At 40.3% G+C, this 20,538-nt stretch overlaps 1 protein-coding gene across 1 annotated transcript in view; it reads left to right on the top strand.

Annotated features, from left to right (window-relative positions):
- The window catches only part of LOC132973508 (zinc finger protein 469), a 236,888-nt gene that overhangs the window by 137,201 nt on the left and 79,149 nt on the right, over positions 1-20,538 (top strand). The window lies entirely within an intron of this gene.

Genomic DNA, 20,538 nt, shown 5'->3' with positions numbered 1-20,538 from the left:
AGAGAGAGAGACAGAGAGACAGAGAGAGAGGGAGAGAGAGAGACAGAGAGAGAGAGAGAGAGAGAGAGGGAGAGAGAGACAGAGAGAGAGAGACAGAGAGACAGAGAGAGAGAGAGAGAGAGAGGGAGAGAGAGAGAGAGAGAGAGACAGAGAGACAGAGAGAGAGGGAGAGAGAGAGACAGAGAGAGAGAGAGAGACAGAGAGAGAGAGAGAGAGAGAGACAGAGAGAGAGAGAGAGGGAGAGAGAGAGACAGAGAGAGAGAGAGACAGAGAGAGAGAGAGAGAGAGAGAGGGAGAGAGAGAGGGAGAGAGGGAGGGAGAGAGAGAGAGACAGAGAGAGAGAGAGACAGAGAGAGAGAGAGAGAGAGAGAGAGAGAGACAGAGAGAGAGAGAGACAGAGAGAGAGAGAGAGAGAGAGAGGAGAGAGAGAGGGAGAGAGGGAGGGAGAGAGAGAGAGACAGAGAGAGAGAGAGACAGAGAGAGAGAGAGAGGGAGAGAGAGAGAGAGAGACAGAGAGAGAGAGAGAGAGAGAGAGACAGAGAGAGAGAGAGACAGAGAGAGAGAGAGAGAGAGAGACAGAGGGAGAGAGACAGGGAGAGAGGGAGGGAGTTGGTCTTCTTCAGTTTAAATAACATGATGTCTTTAGTCTTTAGTTAAGATGTCTTAAAGCTCTCGGGGGGATCTGACCTGACAGAAAAGCTCGTGTCGTTGTCAACATGGATTTTCTCTACTTTCTTTTTTATTTCATCACAGCAGCAGCATCAAGTAAAACCCCGCAGCACATTTTTTTATAACAACCTTTAGACGTATATATACTGTTAGTATCTCCCTTTAATGATGTTCAAAAGAAGTTTGAAATGATTCATTTCTGAATTACAGCAATCCAAATGATCATTACAATAGTTAAAGCCCTTCACAGCCTCGTTGTGATCCTGTGGCCTGTGTAGAGACAGTCCCAGTGCTGGCTCCGTCTTGGCCTCCTGACCAAAAGTGTGATAATTTTAGACTCTCAGTCTCTCACATGGTCTGGAGCGAGGACGGCATTTTGGAAATAAACTTGGAATTTAGCTTAATTGCAGTTTACAGATTTAGGAGGGGCAGCGTTCTCTTCTTTATTTTCTTGCATAAATAGAGAGTGACTGCAGGCCAAAGACATGAGGTTTGAAAACCACAGAAGAGGTTAAGGAACGTCAGAGGCAGCGAGGACACTTTTCAGTCTCAGCTCTCACAGTGCTCCTAATGTGAGACCCCTTCTTCCCCCCCACTCACCAAATCCATCAGATGTATTATTCCTCCCAGGCTGTTAGGTCTCCTCAGTAAAAACTCCGCAGTTAGCTTTTTAACTGCTTTCTGCACGGCCAACTTACAAGATTTGCTTTTTTTTCAGATGCTAATTTTTGTTGTAGGAGGTTTTCAGCTGGGAATTTTCCCCCTCTTTTGGTTAGCTCCATCGCTCAACAGCAAATAACTCTTCCTCTGAGCTCCTCCATCTTTTGACAGCTTCTCTGCAAATGCTGAGTTCAGACTTTTCCCATTACCTCATTACTATAATGTCTAATTTCCCCCTGGTCAGGTTTTGTTCATATCTAATCTTTTTCCATTTTACAAAAAACCGACTCACTTATGGACTTCTTTTCCTGTTTGTGCATACATTTATTTTTAATTTTTTTATTTTAAAGATTTATTTTTGGGCTTTTTGTGCCTTTATTGGAGAGATAGGACGGTGGATAAAACATATAATAACATTTGAGCTCATGTTGAATGGTGTGACAGCATGAGGGAATTTACAGCTTCTGAAAACAATATATTGGAATGGTTTGCCGGGATTTAGCAAACAGGAGGAGGAGGGAGGAGATGTAATGGATGTGTTTCAGGTGGGGAATCAGGGGACAGGACATAAACTGTGAACCGCTGCTCCCTCTCTTGCTGCGTGGTCTCTGGGTGTAGATGATTGAGTGTGCGGGCCTCCCTCGTGGTCAAGGTCGCTGGGATGACGGAGATTAGAACCCAATAAATCTAACATTAAAAACACACATTCCATTACAACATCCTGATTGTTATAAACACACACACACCTCACATGTTCGAGCATTTTGAAAGGAATGCCTTCTGCAACCAGAGGTGTCAAGTAACTGAGTACAAATACTTTGTTACCTTATCTTAAAGTCTTTATCTGTGATGTTTCACATTTAAATGTATAAATCAAGTATCTCCTCTGAAAATAACTCTGTGAGTCATGACTGTCTACAATGGGTGTAACACCCGAGTCCCACTGTCTGTGATGTTTTCAGAGTTTTCAGAGTCCTATCTTCACTTTGTTTACAACGCCGGGACGGCCGGCCGGCTCCTAGCATTAGCATGCTAACACAACAATGCAGCGCGAGTTGTTTTGGTTTCATGCTGGAGCTCAAGGGCGACATCTGCTGGATCAATAAATCTCATATTAAGCCTTTAAGTAGAAATTTGGGGTATCTATACTTTACTGGAGTAATTCTTTTTCAGCAGACTTTTTACTTCTACTCCTTACATTTTAAAAATAGTCTCGTTACTCCTGTTTCATTCCGGCTTGTCATCGTTCAAAAAAAAAAAAAAAAAAAACCTATCCAGATAAATGGCGCCGTCCTGATAGAGTGAATTTGATTGTGGTTGGATGAGAAGTATAAACATAAACCATTCCTACACCCTGTGGCGCGGCCTAAGCTTTTGTCCTTAATGACATGTTTGTCCCCTTACATTACTTTAACTTTTATACTTGAAGTAGTTTTGAAAGCAGAACTTTTACACTTTGAGTAAAAAGCTTGAGTTGATACTTCAACTTCTACAGAAGTCTTTTTAAACCCTCGTATCTAAACGTCTACCTGAGGAATGAATGTCAATACTTCTGACACCGTTTTCTGGAGACATATGACAAGAAAAATGACTTTTAATATTCAAACAGCAATGTGTTCAAATGAGCGAGAGGTCACCTGTAAACACATTCACTTCAAAGAGAGGCCACTTCAAAACTCAAGAAAAACAAGACTCGGACGTGGGGCATCTATCACTGAGGCGGGTATGTGGTGTGTGTGATGAAGAGGTTTCCTTTAGATAGGATGAGTGTGTAAGCTTTTATAATAGTCCCACAGGAGAAGCGTAAGACGGTGTGTGATGTGGGGCTGAGTGATTCAGGGGAGGAAATGGTGAGTGACTGGGGCCCGTGGAAAAAATGTGTTTATTAAAAAAAACAGGAAGGATGGAAAGAATGAAGAGGAGACATCATTCATTTCACTGCTGGCATTTTCAGGTCAGCTGATAACGTGTTGGCGTAACAGTTCACAGTTGGATTTACTTGAATGCCTCGACGATATGTCTAGATCGGTGTGAAAAGAAGATTCTTGTACAAATTCAGGTGTGAATGAGTCATAATGTTTCTTTATGTCATTTAGAGTTAAACTAAACTTAAACTTAAGCCTGGCTCACTCTGCAGGATCATCGGGCCGATTTGAGCTCCGATTCTTCCTTCTACAATCTCAGGGTCTCTCCCGACTCGAGGCTGCTCGGACCCGATTCTCTGTTCAGATTATCTCGTAGTGTGAGCGGTCCAAAGATCCAATCTTAACGTCCCCGATCTGCCCGGGGACGCCTCGATTTATTTCAAACATGTTTGATATTTAGAATTTAAAATCTTGATGTTTACGTCATGAAAGGGTCCGGCAGAAGTTGTGTGTGACTACAATATAATCACCAGAGACAAGGGAGGACTGTAGTCATGGCGACCAGCGGCAGGACGCAACCCGGCGTTTTTTTGTTCTGTTTTTTTTTTTTACTTTTCAGTACAGATCATCAGTGCAGCACTTTTCTGAAACTTGTCTCCATATATCTACGATTGTATCAACTTTCCTCTATCCTACAACAACTTCCACTTCCTTCTCTTTCACCAACCGTCGTCCTTTGTTTTTTTCAAATGAAACTTTATTAACAATTGTCAACGCTCCGTCCCGATTTCACTCGTACAGTGTGAGCACGTCAATCTCAAGGTCTGGTCGGGCGTCGTGAACGATTCAGTCGTACAGTGTGAGCACGTCAATCTCAAGGTCTGGTCGGGCGTCGTGAACGATTCAGTCGTACAGTGTGAGCTGACATGACACCCCGACTTTTATACAATCAGGGGTAAATCTCACAGTGTGAGCCAGGCTTAAGAGCAGCGGGAGAGATGATCCCACTCATAAAACAAAAATGATTAAATGAAGAGATTTTCTTCAAAAGTAAAAATGGACCAATCCATAACTGATCACATTCAAACCTCTTATTCTTTAACATATATATTCTTTGTCATTACAAAAAACACATCATGCAGTTATACATTCATTAGCAATGTCGTGAAAAGTTTCAGACTGTTATCTCTTTTGCCAAAAGTACGATGTGTATGGAACGGGGCGCGGCGGTCTTACTTCATGGAAGGGAGCCTCAATCAAGTTTCTGTCCGCTTTAAAAAAAATCCTTTTAAACATTCTCATCTCATGATTGTACCATTTTCACAGAGGAAAATGGCCGCTATGTAAATATGATCCATGGGTGTGTCACCCTGTTTCTTGGCCCTCTAAGTGTTTCTGTTTATTTGAGTTCATATTTTGTAGATGTTTTACTAAACAATACAAATATGAGCGATGGTTGCAGAACAGTAAGAGGATCAAAAAGTCAGATTTGTTTTAGATCACCATCCTCCCTTAAAGGCTTTATATGTGATTTTTTGATCCAGTAGATGTCGCCCTTGAGCTCCAGCATGAAACCAAAACAACTCGCGCTGCATTGTTGTGTTAGCATGCTAATGCTAGCGATCTTTATTCTGCTCGTATCTTCACACTGCATGTAAATTTACCTGAAATGAGCGTGATCTAGAAACACAGTTAAGCAGTGAGTACAGTATGTTATTCTTCTTTTCTCTAGTCCCTCAATTAAACAACTTTTATACACGAGGGGAGGAGTCAGCCGGCCGTCCTGGCGATGTAAACAAAGTGAAGATAGGACTCTGAAAACTCTGAAAACATCACAGACAGTGGGACTCGGGTGTTACACCCATTGTAGACAGTCATGACTCACAGAGTTATTTTCAGAGGAGATACTTGATTTCTACATTTAAGTGTGAAACATCACATAGAAAGACTTTAAGTGAATACTGTTGATGATGGTGGTGGATGATATTCCTCTAAACTCATCCTCCATAGAGCCACACTACATCTGTCTTAAAAAAAAGAAGAAACAATTGAATCATTAATTCATTCGACCAGATTTTTCAGGAAAAGCAAATTCAATCTGATATGTTCCAATAGAATTGACAATGAACATTTTTTTCATTTTTGTTGTACAAAGTGAATCCAGGTGGTTTTTTATGAACCCATGAAGCTGTCTTTTCAGTCATAGGTGAGGCTAATTTGTTGGAGGCATGCGACGTTGCTCCTTTCTACCTGCACCTCTCATTAGGGCCTTTCAAACACTTTGTTCTGGCAGCTTACATTCTAATCCTAACCCCTTTGACGTCTTCGACTGCAGCCTGAGCGTCTGTCAGTCCCACGTTTCACCTCTGGTATTTAATGTTTACCATCCAGAGGTGGCTCTCTCTGGTGGAGTCTGTTTAAGCTGTCAGTGTGAAAGGTTGGAGACGCTTGATGGTGTGAGCTCGTTTTGATACCGTGTTTGTTCTTCCTTCTCGCTAACCCTGTGTCCCCTTCATGGCGTGCTGGGTGATTGACAGCTGAGAGTGATTCTGGGGGTCACGGGGCGTGCAGACCTGAGGGGTAGGACCATTTTCATGACCGGACATGCAAGCCGACTCTTCGGTCTAATGTTTGCTGGTGACAGACGAGAGGTTTATTAGTTTAGAAAGGGTGTGGATCTGTGACCCAGATCAGATTGTGGATCACAGAAGAATTCATGACTAATCAATCAGTTTCATTTTCAAACTGCGGCACAGAGATGAATATCATATCTATTTCTCCATTAAACAAATCAGGGGTTTGATTTAATAACCCGTATCTTCAAAACATCTCAGACTAATCCAGTTTCATGGGGATTGGATGCATTCATTTAGTTGTATTCATTGTAGTTTGTTTTGTATTGGCTTTTGCCCTAAGGTTTTTTTTTTTTTGTTAAAGCATGACTTTGCTGTTTCAACATTTCCAGTTACTTCAAATTCAACAAAATCCCCCCTTTCAGTTTTTATTTAATAGTGCAATCACTCTGCAAACTGTGTTACGCTCCTTCTGATCTAACAACTTATTTAATCTGAAAAGTAAGGCCTCTTTAATAAAAACGTTCTTATCTAAATGATCTAAATATCCTCATTCTGACACAAAAGTTCCTCTTACTGAAAGTTTTTTTTTTACATGCGTCTTTAAGATCTGACAATATGCTGACATAAGCAGGTCTCAACAGAGCATAGGCATCTAATCCATCCAACCAGGATATTCCTCATGTCTCATTCAGGCAGAAAACAGACAAGAGCTTTCTTGCGTTGCATAAATCCTGCAGAAACACATGAGCATGGATAATAATGTCCAGGTGAATGTCTCAGTGAAGGCACACTGAATTATTCAACCTTTTAACAAACTAGGATGTTGGTTTTCATTGCATTCTTCCAATCTAACTTCATGAGGCTATTTTATTTTTTTGCTACATGTGGACAAGAATTCAACTTTTTGGTTGTGTTTGTTGTAGCCTCACAGCCGATGTTTGTTCAAAAGGAAACCCAGCCCAGTTTTAAACACTGTTGTAGGTTAATTGAGGAGTGTGTATCCCAGAGGTGACTCTGCCCTCACCCTCACCAAAATCCCAACAATTTGCAAAATACCTGTGATTCCTTACTCAGAGCAAAAGGTTAACTTGTGCATGGTTTTACACCAAGGGTTAACCTTTAGCTATAAACTTAAACAGACTAAATGACTACCTTTACACAGCTCTGTTTTTATGAACTGCAAGGTGACCACAGTGATGCAACAGAGAGCTGTGTGTAGCTCTGCATTCAAAGTTTAGTGTATTTAAAGAGTCATTTTACGACAATCTAAACATATATGTACAAAGTTAAAAATGATCAGATACCGAACAGTATCCAAAAGTTTTTTCAGCAGAGGGACAGTAAACACAATCTCAGAACCAGCAGTAAGGACCAACATGAAACTACACTGTATCACAACGAAGGGTGTTAACTTATGGAACAGCTGCAGTGATGAAATGAAAACATGTCAAACATTAGGACAGTTTAAACACATTTTCAAGAATAACATATTTAATAAATATAAAATTGAACAGTCGATGGGAAAAATAGAATCAATATCAGTTCTGTACCGTCTACCAATTAAATGTGTGTAATACATTATATCTGTTGCTTTTGTTACTTTGTTATCTGTATTATTCAACTTTATTTTTTAAAGCTTAGTCTGGGATTAATTTATTAAGATAAAAAGATAAACGGGGTAGGACTGGATAAGTTATTTAACTTCATCCTACACCCTTTTCCAACATGGACTGGTTAAGGAAAAATAATCACTACAGGAAAAATGCTTTGTTTGTAATGTATATTTTTATTTTATTTTGAAAACATGTTTGAATTGAAACATAAATGAAATGAAATATATTATACACTAGGTGCCAATTTCTCTGAATATTTAAATTAATGTCGTGTTGCTAATTCAACATGGCTAACAAATTGTTCAGTCAAAGCTCATTTGTAAGCACCAATAGGACAGGGCCTTCAAAACCTGCTGAAGCACCTCGACCTAATCCCTTTGTTGCAAACGTTCACTGATAAACATCATGTATAGTTTATAATTAATACAGCAACTCTACCTGAAGAGTCTTTCTGCCTACAGCAACCAGGAAGTAGAAAATAGTTCAATCAGGAGAGACTTAATTGAGAATGAACAATTATTTATTCAACAATAAATGTGCAACAATTTAGATTTGAATGTGCAAAGTCTTTGGGGGATTAGACTCCATCGTGACGACTTCATGTACTCTGAGGGGTAATGAGGCCGACAGCAGGATAGGAGACCCCCCTATGGAGTCTAGACCCTGGTGGTGGTGAAGAGGAATGGAGGCTATGATGAGCCTGGATCTGGACTCCGCTGAGCTGGGATGGAGGTGACTGGGGCGGTGGTGGGTTGCAGCGGTTGCCCTGAAATGAGAGAGAGAACTGTTTTAACATTTTGGTTGAGAGAGGTTGTGCCTGAATCTGGTTGGTTAATTACTTAAAGAATAAACGCCCATTATCAGCTGATCACCAGAGCAGGTGGACGGAGGAGGTAGTTTAGGTTGAAGTGAAAGGATGAATGAATTTGTGAAAGAATATAACAAGTCTGAACTTACGCTGAGCTCCATTTCTGTAGGCTCACAATCTTTTATTATTTGTCGTTAGAACAAATAATAATAATAATAATAATAATAATAATGATAATAAATCGGCCACATTTTCTTATTAATGGTTCTAAATGTAAAGGTGTTTTAGACAGTTATCATGTGAATGGCTAAAGAACTCTCAGGGTTTTATCTGAAGTGAAGTGAGGCATAACGGGGGGGGGGGGGGGGGAGGGGGGGGGGGGGGTTAAGGTATTGTTTTAACCATGCATTTCTTTTGGCACTTTGGTAACTTGTTTTTGTATTTCCTGATAAAGCCATTGTTTGTTTTTATTCTAAGTTCTCTGATGTGGATGGGGACTTGCTCTCTATGTGATTTTTATTGGTTAAATACTATCTATAAATAAGGCATTTCCCCTTTCTATCACCACTTATACTATCAGTTACAGTGAACTTTACAATGCTTAGTCAGTTAGGGTTAACCGTCTTCTGATTTCTCTCTTTCTTTTCTTTGCTGTCCCTCATCTCCTCAGATGACAGGATATCTATGATAGCATCAACCCCAGGCCAGGGCTTGCTTTCACTCTGTAGCACACAGCTTTACCCCAATCAATCCACAATATTGCTTTCAGGGAGAAGTGAGATCATCTGAACTTTCTGCACATATCAGGAGCACATGTGTAGACACACACACAACCCCAGAAAAGATACATGCTCACACACTTTACAACCGCAGTTATTCACACTGGCCCATTGTACTTTCTACACCTCTCATACTTTGTGAATGAACTAAATGATGTGCTTACAGCAAAGGCCTAAGATCTGTCAAACGGAGCATTCATATGTCATGTCTCTCGAGCTGCCTCTTCACAATTTCCCCTCAAGCACTGGGGTGACAGTTCATCATTTATGAAGCTACAGAAACCTTCAACAACCTGACCATGAGATCAAAAGAGAGAATCATGTACATTAGTAGGTTATTGGGTAACTAACCCCATGTGCAGTGCTTGTGTCTAATCAAACCAGAGTTTGATCTGTTGGAAAATAAATAAATTAATAGATCAGATAAATAAATGAAGTTTGATTATTTCAAGGAAGTAAAAGATAAGGAGAACATAAAAATGTAAAAGCATGCAAGTTAAAAAGTATTTTGCCTTGAATGTTGGAGTAGTACGGTTTAAATTACACACATTTTAACTTGCATTTGTTTGGTTGTTGTATTTCTTCTTTTCAATAGGTTTTCCACCTAAGCAGCTAAAGCTGACAGCTAAATTGAAAGCCTTAAAATAAAAGGAAACTGAAAAAGGAATTGTTTGAGTGGAGTGTAGAAGATCATTCCTCTCAAGTTGGGAAGCACGAGTAACCTGACAGCTTGTATTGGCCAATTTTGTACTTAACTCAAAGTATCAGCTTGAACTAGCAAAACAGTGAAAGTACTTCAAAACTCAAGACAGTTTGTATGACTGTTACAGTAAATGTTTAGTTATATCGACAGTGATGTGTTATGTAAATGGATATACACATTGAAGTTCGATCTGCAGAGTCCCTCTGCACCTTTAAGAAAAAGCTAAAGACCCAGCTCTTTCATGAATACCTACTAACTTAATGATGATGGTCTCCATATTATTGATGATGATGATGGTAATGACGATGGTTTTTGTTTGATAACGACGACTTATAAGATGGTTTCTATACTGATTAGAGCTCTCAAGAACTGCCCTCAATGTTGTGCTTTGCCTCTGGTCACTTCCTGTCAGCACCTGTGTGTCCAATCAGACTCAAAGCTGATCGTTTGCTCTTACTGACATTGTTCCCTTTTTTCTAGATCCTTGCTTGTGTTGTTCTTACTCTCTGATGTACGTCGCTTTGGAGAAAAGAGTCTGCTAAGTGAAGTGTAGAATTGTAGAAGTGCTTTAGAATCATGAGGAAGTCATTTGTTGAAGATCTTGAAGATTGAAGTCCTGAATACTTACTTGACATACTGTACAGTGTTATGTATTTGAATAGCGATGATACCATCAGGTCAACAATTAACATTCTAAACACAAAAATTACACCTTCATGGTTTGATGTTTAAGAAGAACTCAAACTGGTTCCATCATGATGTCACCCATCGATGTCTTGTGACTGCTTTTATGAAACCTTGAGTTCAGATTTTTGACAGCCGCCATGTTGGTTTTTCTGGATCCAGAAGTTACCATATTTGAATAAGTGGAGGTGCTGGTGATCCCAAAAGTGTTGGCAAAAACCAAATTACCTACCATGTATAATGCTTAGTGACCATCAGGACAGACATTCATCATCAACTCCATGGAAGGGGAGTTCTGTGAGAGGAAACCCTTCTCCATGGCCCGATTGTGACTGCCAGTTCTATGCGCAATGTTTATGCCCCTGTGATGTCATGCTTTTAGGATGAATTTCACTGAGGTAGTGTAATGGTAGGACAACGTAATGCAATATGAAATCACATACTATGACACCAATATTTTGCCCCTTTGTAGAATCAATATGAAAGTATAGCTTCAAACATGTATTATTCTGCTGTAACGTTGGGTAATTTAACATCGGGTCAATGGTGATTGCCTCGCTTTTGGAGCCATGCCTCGATGCACCACTCAGGTTAATAATAATAATTTATCCTTTATTGATCCCGCGAGGGGAAATTCAGTTTTACACTCTGTTTAATGAACATGCTACACAAACTTAGACTGAAATACACACACACATGCACAAACAGGATCCTGTGGACATGCACTAATGGAGAGATGTCAGAGTGAGGGGGCAGCGAGCGCTCCAGAGCAGTTTTGGGGTTAGGTGCCTTGCTCAAGGGCACCTCGGCAGTGCTCAGGAAGTGGACTGGCACCTCTCCAGCTACCAGACCAATTTCCGGACTTGGTCCGTGCTGGGACTTGAATCGGCGACCCTCCGATTCCCAACCCAGGTCCCTACAGACTGAGCTACTGCGTTTACCGGCAGCTTTACGTTGACTTATTTTTTAGAATTGGAGGTTTCAGCTTAGAGTATCTGTTTCTTGACTCATTTATGTACCCAGAGAGTTGTCATTGTTGTTGACAAAATTGAACAACTCCCTAATACTACAAGTATTAGGCAAGCCTCGTAAATGACCAGCGGGGGGGTTTCACACAAACCAAGTTGAAGTCATTTCTCTCTTCTTTTTAGGCTTTTCTATGTCCACAGTGTTATTTCTTGAACTCAGTATCATTATATAAACCCAGATGGTTCTCTGGCGCCTCTGCTCATCTGTAACATGTTCATGGGTCCAGCCGGCATACACACCACAGCATGCCGACGGCCCTTTGATCTTTCTCCACTACGGGGGCTTCTCAAAAGATTTTAGTTTGTCCAACCTGGATCTACTGATTTAATTCACTGCATCTACGCAAACAATATGTCCCTTCATGAATAAATTGTGGCACTCTTTGAGCTGAGCTTCAAGAACCCATGAGTACTTGTGTGTGCTGCAGGTCCAGATATTGTCTACCTTTTTAAAGCCCCCCAGTCTTAAGGAATGCAAGACTGCTAGCTCCAGACAGCGTTTTACAGTCTGGCTCCTGATATCTCCACTCCAAAGGCAGAATAGGACTTATATCTGTGTTAGGCTGTGGAAAGTGCATGCTGAGAGAAGCAAGGTGTAGTATTTTTTTTATATGTGAATATTGGCCTTGATGATTTGTAAGATGCATTTAGCTGTGGATACATCAAATAGCTGCCACATGGTATACTGGGGGTAAAATATGTTTTTTAAATTTTAGGCCAGTTCTCTTAAATTTGTTATAATACAAACTCAGAAAGAATTTTCGCCCACTACGCTCTGCCAATGAAAGGCGTCTGATCCAACCTTCACAACAGGGTCCTAAGTCTCTGACTAGACTCTTCTGCTCTGTCGCCCCCCGGTGGTGGAATGAACTTCCAAACTCCATGTGATCTGCAGAGTCCCTCTGCACCTTTAAGAAAAAGCTAAAGACCCAGCTCTTTCATGAATACCTACTAACTTAATGATGATGGTCTCCATATTATTGATGATGATGATGGTAATGACGATGGTTTTTGTTTGATAACGACGACTTATAAGATGGTTTCTATACTGATTAGAGCTCTCAAGAACTGCCCTCAATGTTGTGCTTTGCCTCTGGTCACTTCCTGTCAGCACCTGTGTGTCCAATCAGACTCAAAGCTGATCGTTTGCTCTTACTGACATTGTTCCCTTTTTTCTAGATCCTTGCTTGTGTTGTTCTTACTCTCTGATGTACGTCGCTTTGGATAAAAGAGTCTGCTAAGTGAAGTGTAGAATTTAAAGGGCTTGATCATACATGTGTGTCTGTTTATATCTGTGTGCATGAACACATGTACATTTATGTTTGTGTTTGTGTTTGTATGCATATTTTCACAGATCTCTGTATGTGTTCCAGGGGGTAAAGGACAGTAAAAGATCACATTGGCTTGACTCTGTCGGGCTCCTGTTGTGAGTCTCAGTGAGAGGAGGTTGGCCTGACTCTCTTGTTTGGGATAATTGTACACTGCCGAGGTCTGTGGTCCCCTTCTCTGTCTCCCTGTGGCCTAGGCTGCAAGAGCCATATTTAGGTTGCACGTCCTCCTCATCCTATCCTGTCTCATCCCCATCCTGCCCGTCACACCCCCACATCGCAGTAGGGGGGAAGATAATGTAGCAGCAAGTGGTGAGACTGTAGATGCTGTATAAAACCATCCTGAGTTACTACAGGACTTGTTTTGACTTCTCAGTAATGTCCAGAGTCTATGTTTTGTGGACATATAGTCCCAGACTTTGGTTACATAAATGTTTTTTAGGGAATTTATGGAACCAAAAACATTTGAAACTATGCTGTAGCTGTACTCTTGTGATTTTTTATTTTTGCAGGTTGTTTGTGTCTTTTCTGTGGAATCGTAGGGCAGTGTGTTTATGAAATGAGAGCAAGTCAGACTAAGGTTGGTGCAATTTTAATCGCAACTTACACGACAGTATGAGTTGTGTTTTTCAACATGATTTAGTAAAAATGATGATCTGTAAGAGTTAAAATAACATATATTTCATAGAGTTTCTGGAGTGTTACCAAGAGAAAAACTGGTGGTTGAAAAGTCTTGTTTCTTTCTCTGTCTCCAGGGTGTTGTTGCTTCAGGTACTATAACTGTGAAATACATCCTAGTACAGGGGTTCCCAAACTTTTTAGCCCATGACCCCCAAAAATAAGGTGCTAGAGACTGGGGACCCACTCTGTGCACAGCCGGGTACACGATCCAAACACTGGAATTCGAACAGCCTGAACACTGAAATATTATCTTCATAAGGGTAGAAGAATTCATCTCTTGATCTTTTTTTTTCATATGTTTTGACAATAATGGGTAAAATATGCAATTTTAAGTCATTTTTAATTTTGATATGTGTTTGGAAGAATTCTCACGACCCCCCAGGGGGTCCCGACCCCAAATTTGGGAACCACTGTCCTAGAATACCGGTTTGAATTGTAGATCCATGAGTTTCAGAATAGCTTGCTTAAGTTGACAACAGCAGATTTCTTTCCTGGACGCAGGCCTTGGTCTCTTCCCCTTCCCCCCGCCGTGTGCGTTTTGCTTTGGACGTCTCTTGTTCTGTGGTTTCAGAGGGGGGGAAATGGCTTTGGTCCAAAAAAAAGGGGACGGGCAGGATTGCTTGGGGGGGTTGTGTTGGGCCTTCTTCTTGTTCGGGGTGGTGGGTGGAAGTCTTCTCCTTGTGTGTGTATCCTTAGATGAGGTTTTCTGATTCTGTGTTGGATGTTGCTCAGGTACGGTGGGGACTTTTTTTGTCAAAGATCCATGAGTTTGACATTTCAGACAACCACTGGATGAAAAACAACAATACTATATCTAATACTAAGTTATCACAAAAAGCATCTGAATGGAGGAAACTGTGGGGGGCTTTTGGTCTTCTGGTTTTTCCTCCTACTCAACAAAGCCTGGGATTGTTAGAAACAAAGAAGTTCTTACAACATGTTGGTGAAATACCTCCAAAAATCAGATGGTAAAAGTGTTCTGAACGAGTGAGTGAAAATGAAAAACATGATAAAATGATTCATGTCTTTGGATGGACTGACCACTGTGGCGTTCATTTTGTTGCAGCCTTTATTACCACCACAACCATCGTAGTGTCACTGAGTGACACAACAGTGGCGTCACCAACCAAAGGGTGATGCAGCGTGGAAATCTCAAAGGATGACTGTTTCCCACCCAATTCCGGTGCCTCCTCACTACAGTAACACTCGATTTTGCTTACCACTTTTGACTTTTCAAGGCAGCCGTGTGCTTTCTCAGACAGCTTGTGGTATAGCAGAGATGTTGCCTCAGATAGGTTGGACGCACTTTAACCCCATGCTAAAAATGTGACCCTTGTTTCACTGAGCCCTAAAGTTGGTGCCCCGCTTGTGTGTTTACAAAAAGAAGGGGGTGGGGTGCGATGCCTGACATCATTTGCGACCATGAGTAGTATACACATATCTATGGGCTATCCTGTTTTTATAAGGTTTTTTTAATATAATAAACTTTGCTCCATCCCTTCTGTAATAATGTATGACTTATATTCTATATTCTTTTATCCAAAGCGACGTACATCAGAGAGTAAGAACAACACAAGCAAGGATCTAGAAAAAAGGGAACAATGTCAGTAAGAGCAAACGATCAGCTTTGAGTCTGATTGGACACACAGGTGCTGACAGGAAGTGACCAGAGGCAAAGCACAACATTGAGGGCAGTTCTTGAGAGCTCTAATCAGTATAGAAACCATCTTATAAGTCGTCGTTATCAAACAAAAACCATCGTCATTACCATCATCATCATCAATAATATGGAGACCATCATCATTAAGTTAGTAGGTATTCATGAAAGAGCTGGGTCTTTAGCTTTTTCTTAAAGGTGCAGAGGGACTCTGCAGATCACATGGAGTTTGGAAGTTATATCCAGAGAGCTTTCTACAGAGCATGTTTGTAATGGAAGACCTGTTTATACCTCTAATATGTTACTGAAGGCACTCCACCCTTCTGTTTTTATTGCTAATTTGTGAGTCATATAGATGTATATTGAAGTCAACCTTCAGTCAAGTGCTGTCATGGAAGAGGGCGCCAGGATTAGACTCTGAATCTAAGAGTGGCATACGGCAGGTTCTTGCTGGTTTACCTCGAGCTGAGCGCTGAAGTTTGATAATGCGAGGTTCACAAGCAGCTACCTGCAGCAACTCGCCTGTCTCCTGCGGCGAGCGGCGGTAGGAGCAGGTGTTATTTGGAACAAAGTCTCATGGGAGAATTCTGTCTCGATCCCTCTTTCCCCGCATGTGCTCTTGCTTTTCTCTCGTCTTCTCTCTCTCTTCTTCTGAACTCTCACACTAAAAACACTCCTTCACCTTCTCTTTGCCTTTCAGTTTAGTCACCCAGCAAAAGAATTTATCTCCGCTGGGCTTGGATTCCAATCATTATCTGCTGAAATCACCCATGTATCGCACATGCATGTTTTATAGCCAGAGGGCTGCATTTCTATTTTTCTTTACCTATAGACCTCTTTTCACTGAAAACTTTTAGCAAGTCATCATTCACACACACTACGAGATAATCTGAACAGAGAATCGGGTCCGAGCAGCCTCGAGTCGGGAGAGACCCTGAGATTGTAGAAGGAAGAATCAGAGCTCAAATCGGCCCAATGATCCTGCAGGCTTTAAAGTGTCTATCAGTATTAACTAATTCATACACATTCACACACTGCTGACTCAGCAGCAGGAGCGATTTAGGGAGCTGGGGATCAAACCCCAACAGTCCACCACTGAGCCGCAGTCACCCAAGAATGACAGAACAGGTGTCCAATAGATTTAGACTAGAGGAGTTGTTTCCAGGCAATCACATGAACGATCTGAAAGTTGTTGGGGTTTTGAGGTTTGGCAGATGACTACTCAAAGAATGAGAGTTGGAGAATCTTGTAAAGAAGCTAAAAAATGAATGTTTTGAAAGACGTTGTAATAACCTTTTCAGGGAACAAATATTTCAAACTCAAATGCACTTACAGGAATATGTTCTTGCTTAAATTTACTGGTGATGATGAGTAAACGAGTCATGGTAATGTGAATGTTTCCAAACCTCAACTCCAAGAAATACAAGCCCCCCAATTTTCCTCTTTTCCCAATCACAACAGTCATCCCTGTTTTCCTTCATCATGACCCCTGAACATGCTCGTAAGCACTACTGTTAACTGGAATTGGGAAACCAAGTTTTCAGTGAACGTGTGCTTGTGTTAGTGTGTGTTACTCCCGCACATGGGGCACGACCTGACCACTCGTCCACCGGTTTCCCATACAGTAGCTAATGACAGAGACAGATTGACATGTAGCTGCTTACAGTGTTGTTAGTACGTATTTTCATGGATTCTTTCATCTTGATCATTTTGTGGATATATCTTTAAATTGTGTCAACCATCTAAGGGTAATTCTTCTTTTAGTTTTGTGAAGCTTTAATATATATGTGTAAGAGACATCATAGCAGCAGTTATTTTTGGTTTGGAGCCAAGCGTCTGTTGTGAGCTGAAAAGGAAATGTGACTCTGAGACTGAGGAAATGTATAAAGACGTTTTCACATCTGCACTCCGGATAATATCTAGATATTTACAGGAGGACTTCTCCGGAGATTCTCCTGACCTAGACGTTCACATATGCTCCTCACAGCGGGGGACTTTCCCTGTCAGAGGGGGGGGGGGGGGGGGGGGGACTTTCCCTGTCAGAGGGGGGAGGGGCCGCGGGGGATTTCCTGAGATAAGACGTGACGTAAATAAACAACGCGGAAGTAGCAGCCGAAGCAACAGAGTCCGCTACACGACGTTACAATGAGAATATTTGTCTTTATATCAATGCTATGTGTAATCCAATGGAATGACAACATCCACAAAAGAGAGGAGAACAACACACTGACGAACAGAAAACAGAATGCAGACGTTTAATTAGAGCACGGAGATCGTAGAGGTCGTGTGCAGACACTTTAAACAGTCACTATATAAACATCACTCTCTTCCTATTGGCTCGAGGTGAAATCTCTGGAGTATATTCTGCTGCGTTCAGACATCAGATCACTCTGATATTCTGTAGATAAAACACTAGAGGTCTGGAGGAGAAACTGTTTGTGTTCACACATAACCTAAAGAACCTCCGGGTAGACTCATCTCCAGAGTTTTTCAGGATCATCATGATTGGCGATCTTTTACAGATGGAAAAATCTAAAAATGCTAACATAGTCTGCAAAAATCGTCTGTGTGTGGGAAACACAGTATTTGATATGTTATTATTCATTTTTTAAATAATTGCTTATTTGGCATATTTCAAGCCGGACAATGTGGCCGTTGATATCTTTTCCTGCCGGACAACTGCGCGTGATTTCATCTTAAAGTCGGTAATTAACAGCTAACCTGAACACTGGACTGATTGTCATCATTACACAGACACAGTGACAAACAATCATCAAACTTTTCTTATTTGCAAATGAAGTAACTCTGCATCTATATGAAGTAACTCTTCATATATATGAAGTAACTCTGCATATATATGAAGTAACTCTTCATATATATGAAGTAACTCTTCATATATATGAAGTAACTCTTCATATATATGAAGTAACTCTGCATCTATATGAAGTAACTCTGCATATATATGAAGTAACTCTGCATATATATGAAGTAACTCTTCATATATATGCAGAGTTACTTCATATAGATGCAGAGTTACTTCATATATATGAAGTAACTCTGCATCTATATGAAGTAACTCTGCATATATATGAAGTAACTCTTCATATATATGAAGTAACTCTGCATCTATATGAAGTAACTCTGCATATATATGAAGTAACTCTTCATATATATGAAGTAACTCTTCATATATATGAAGTAACTCTTCATATATATGAAGAGTTACTTCATATATATGAAGTAACTCTTCATATATATGAAGTAACTCTGCATCTATATGAAGTAACTCTGCATATATATGAAGTAACTCTTCATATATATGAAGTAACTCTGCATCTATATGAAGTAACTCTGCATATATATGAAGAGTTACTTCATATATATGAAGTAACTCTTCATATATATGAAGTAACTCTGCATATATATGAAGTAACTCTTCATATATATGAAGTAACTCTTCATATATATGAAGTAACTCTTCATATATATGAAGTAACTCTTCATATATATGAAGTAACTCTTCATATATATGAAGTAACTCTTCATATATATGAAGTAACTCTTCATATATATGAAGTAACTCTTCATATATATGAAGTAACTCTTCATATATATGAAGTAACTCTTCATATATATGAAGTAACTCTTCATATATATGAAGTAACTCTTCATATATATGAAGTAACTCTTCATATATATGAAGTAACTCTTCATATACAAATATATAAATATATATTTATATATTTATATATTTATATATTTATATCAGCAACGCTCCCCATGGATCCAACTCCAGCAAAAGATGTAATCCATGTTTGGGGCGGATGTGGCTCATTGGTAGAGCTGATCTTCTATCAACTGGAAGGTCTGGGGTTCAATCCCCGTCTCCTCCTCCAGCTACAGGAGACACTTTGCCCCAAGTTGCTCCCCCTGCATCCTGTGTGGCGTGTGGATGTGTATGAATGGGACAGGTTAATACTGATGGACACTTAACATAGCAACCTCTGCCCTCAGCGTGTGGATGGGTGTGACCTGAAGTGTAACAAGGCTTTGAGTAGTCAAGACTAGAAAAGTTCAAGTTTAACAACGGATTGCTTAGGAAGTATAGCACTGCCATAAAATCTGACTTTTAAGAAGTAGTAGTAGTAATCATTTATTTCAGTCACAAGAAAAAAACAAAAACATTTTGACTAAAAGGTGTAGGCTGAAGCTTTATCTTATTACACCTCCCCTCGTTACAAATCTTATTATTTAAGACACGACTAGTTTGGTTACAAAAAAAAAACACATCAGAACAAAATTTGTTCCAAGAATTTCTTTCAAAACAAAACAAACAAAAAACAAAACAGAAGTCACACTCACAGAGAATAATCAAACCGACCTTTTATATTTGTTAAACACCATTTTTTTAAACATAAAAATTCTTTCTTGCAAACCACCTGACAAGTATAGGAGAAGTGGGTGAAGAGAACACTTCCAGGATCATAAATCTCAGTAACTAAAATCCAAAGAACACCAAACACATCTGTTTTTAAATTTGGTAATAGAAGGACAAAAAAATGGCTGACAGGCTAGTTTTACTTTCTTAGGCCTGATGAGGCGACCACGATTCAGACTTTTCTTTCGGATTGGACCCTAATTTGGCTCATATCTTGAAGTGTGATAACTGGAGCTTTCAGCATCATAGGTGTGTAAGCACCCTACAAAACCTGACAAAATCCCTGCGCTGAGGAATAAATGCGTACAGGTAGAAACATTCTCATTGTTATAAAATTGTCTTGGAGAATCGGCCAATCATTTGCTACCACACAAAACGTTGAGGCTGACTGACAGAGCCTCATACGGTATATTAAGACTTGTGGGATATTAGCCTACATATGTGAACAGTTGTTTGGTGTTAGCACAGAGCTGAACTCCTCTTGTTAACTTCTGCTGAGAGAAATTAAAATTTGTTACACATTCGGGAATCTCATCGGCAGGCTGTGGGGGATTGAGCGATGACCAACAGGGAGAGGAAGCTAAGCCAGTTTCCCAAAGTCTTCTCAGTGACTCATAGGTCGAAGCCCCCGTGCCTGTAAACAAGATTTTTCTCATAATTTGAGCGCTGAATCACAGACTTGCACTTGTACACCCTGTTCTTCTCTTTCTTTTTTTAATCTCCATCACTTTGATTCAAGTAGTAGTGAGCTCTCTGGGAGAGATTGGCAGAGACTCAGAAATGAAGCAAGGAAAAAATTAACAAGTAATAAGAGGAATCAGGAGGGGGGGTACAAGGAGTTCTCTGATGACCTTTTAAAGGTATCTGGACGGGGGTGGAGCAGCGATTTTAAAAGTGCAGGTGTTCTGATGTTAGTATATTAGCATCCTCTAGCAAATCAACACATTCTGTTTCATTTAATGTCCAATAACTAATGTTAGCTGACACATCAGACAACAAGACAAAGTTACTAAAGATAATTAGACTCTAACTTTATGAACATCCATTGT

This window comes from Labrus mixtus, chromosome 4, assembly GCF_963584025.1.
Source record: "Labrus mixtus chromosome 4, fLabMix1.1, whole genome shotgun sequence".
Classification (NCBI taxonomy): Eukaryota; Metazoa; Chordata; class Actinopteri; order Labriformes; family Labridae; genus Labrus; species Labrus mixtus.
The sequence above is the reverse complement of the archived record's forward strand: the minus strand, read 5'-3'. Positions and strand labels throughout refer to the sequence as shown.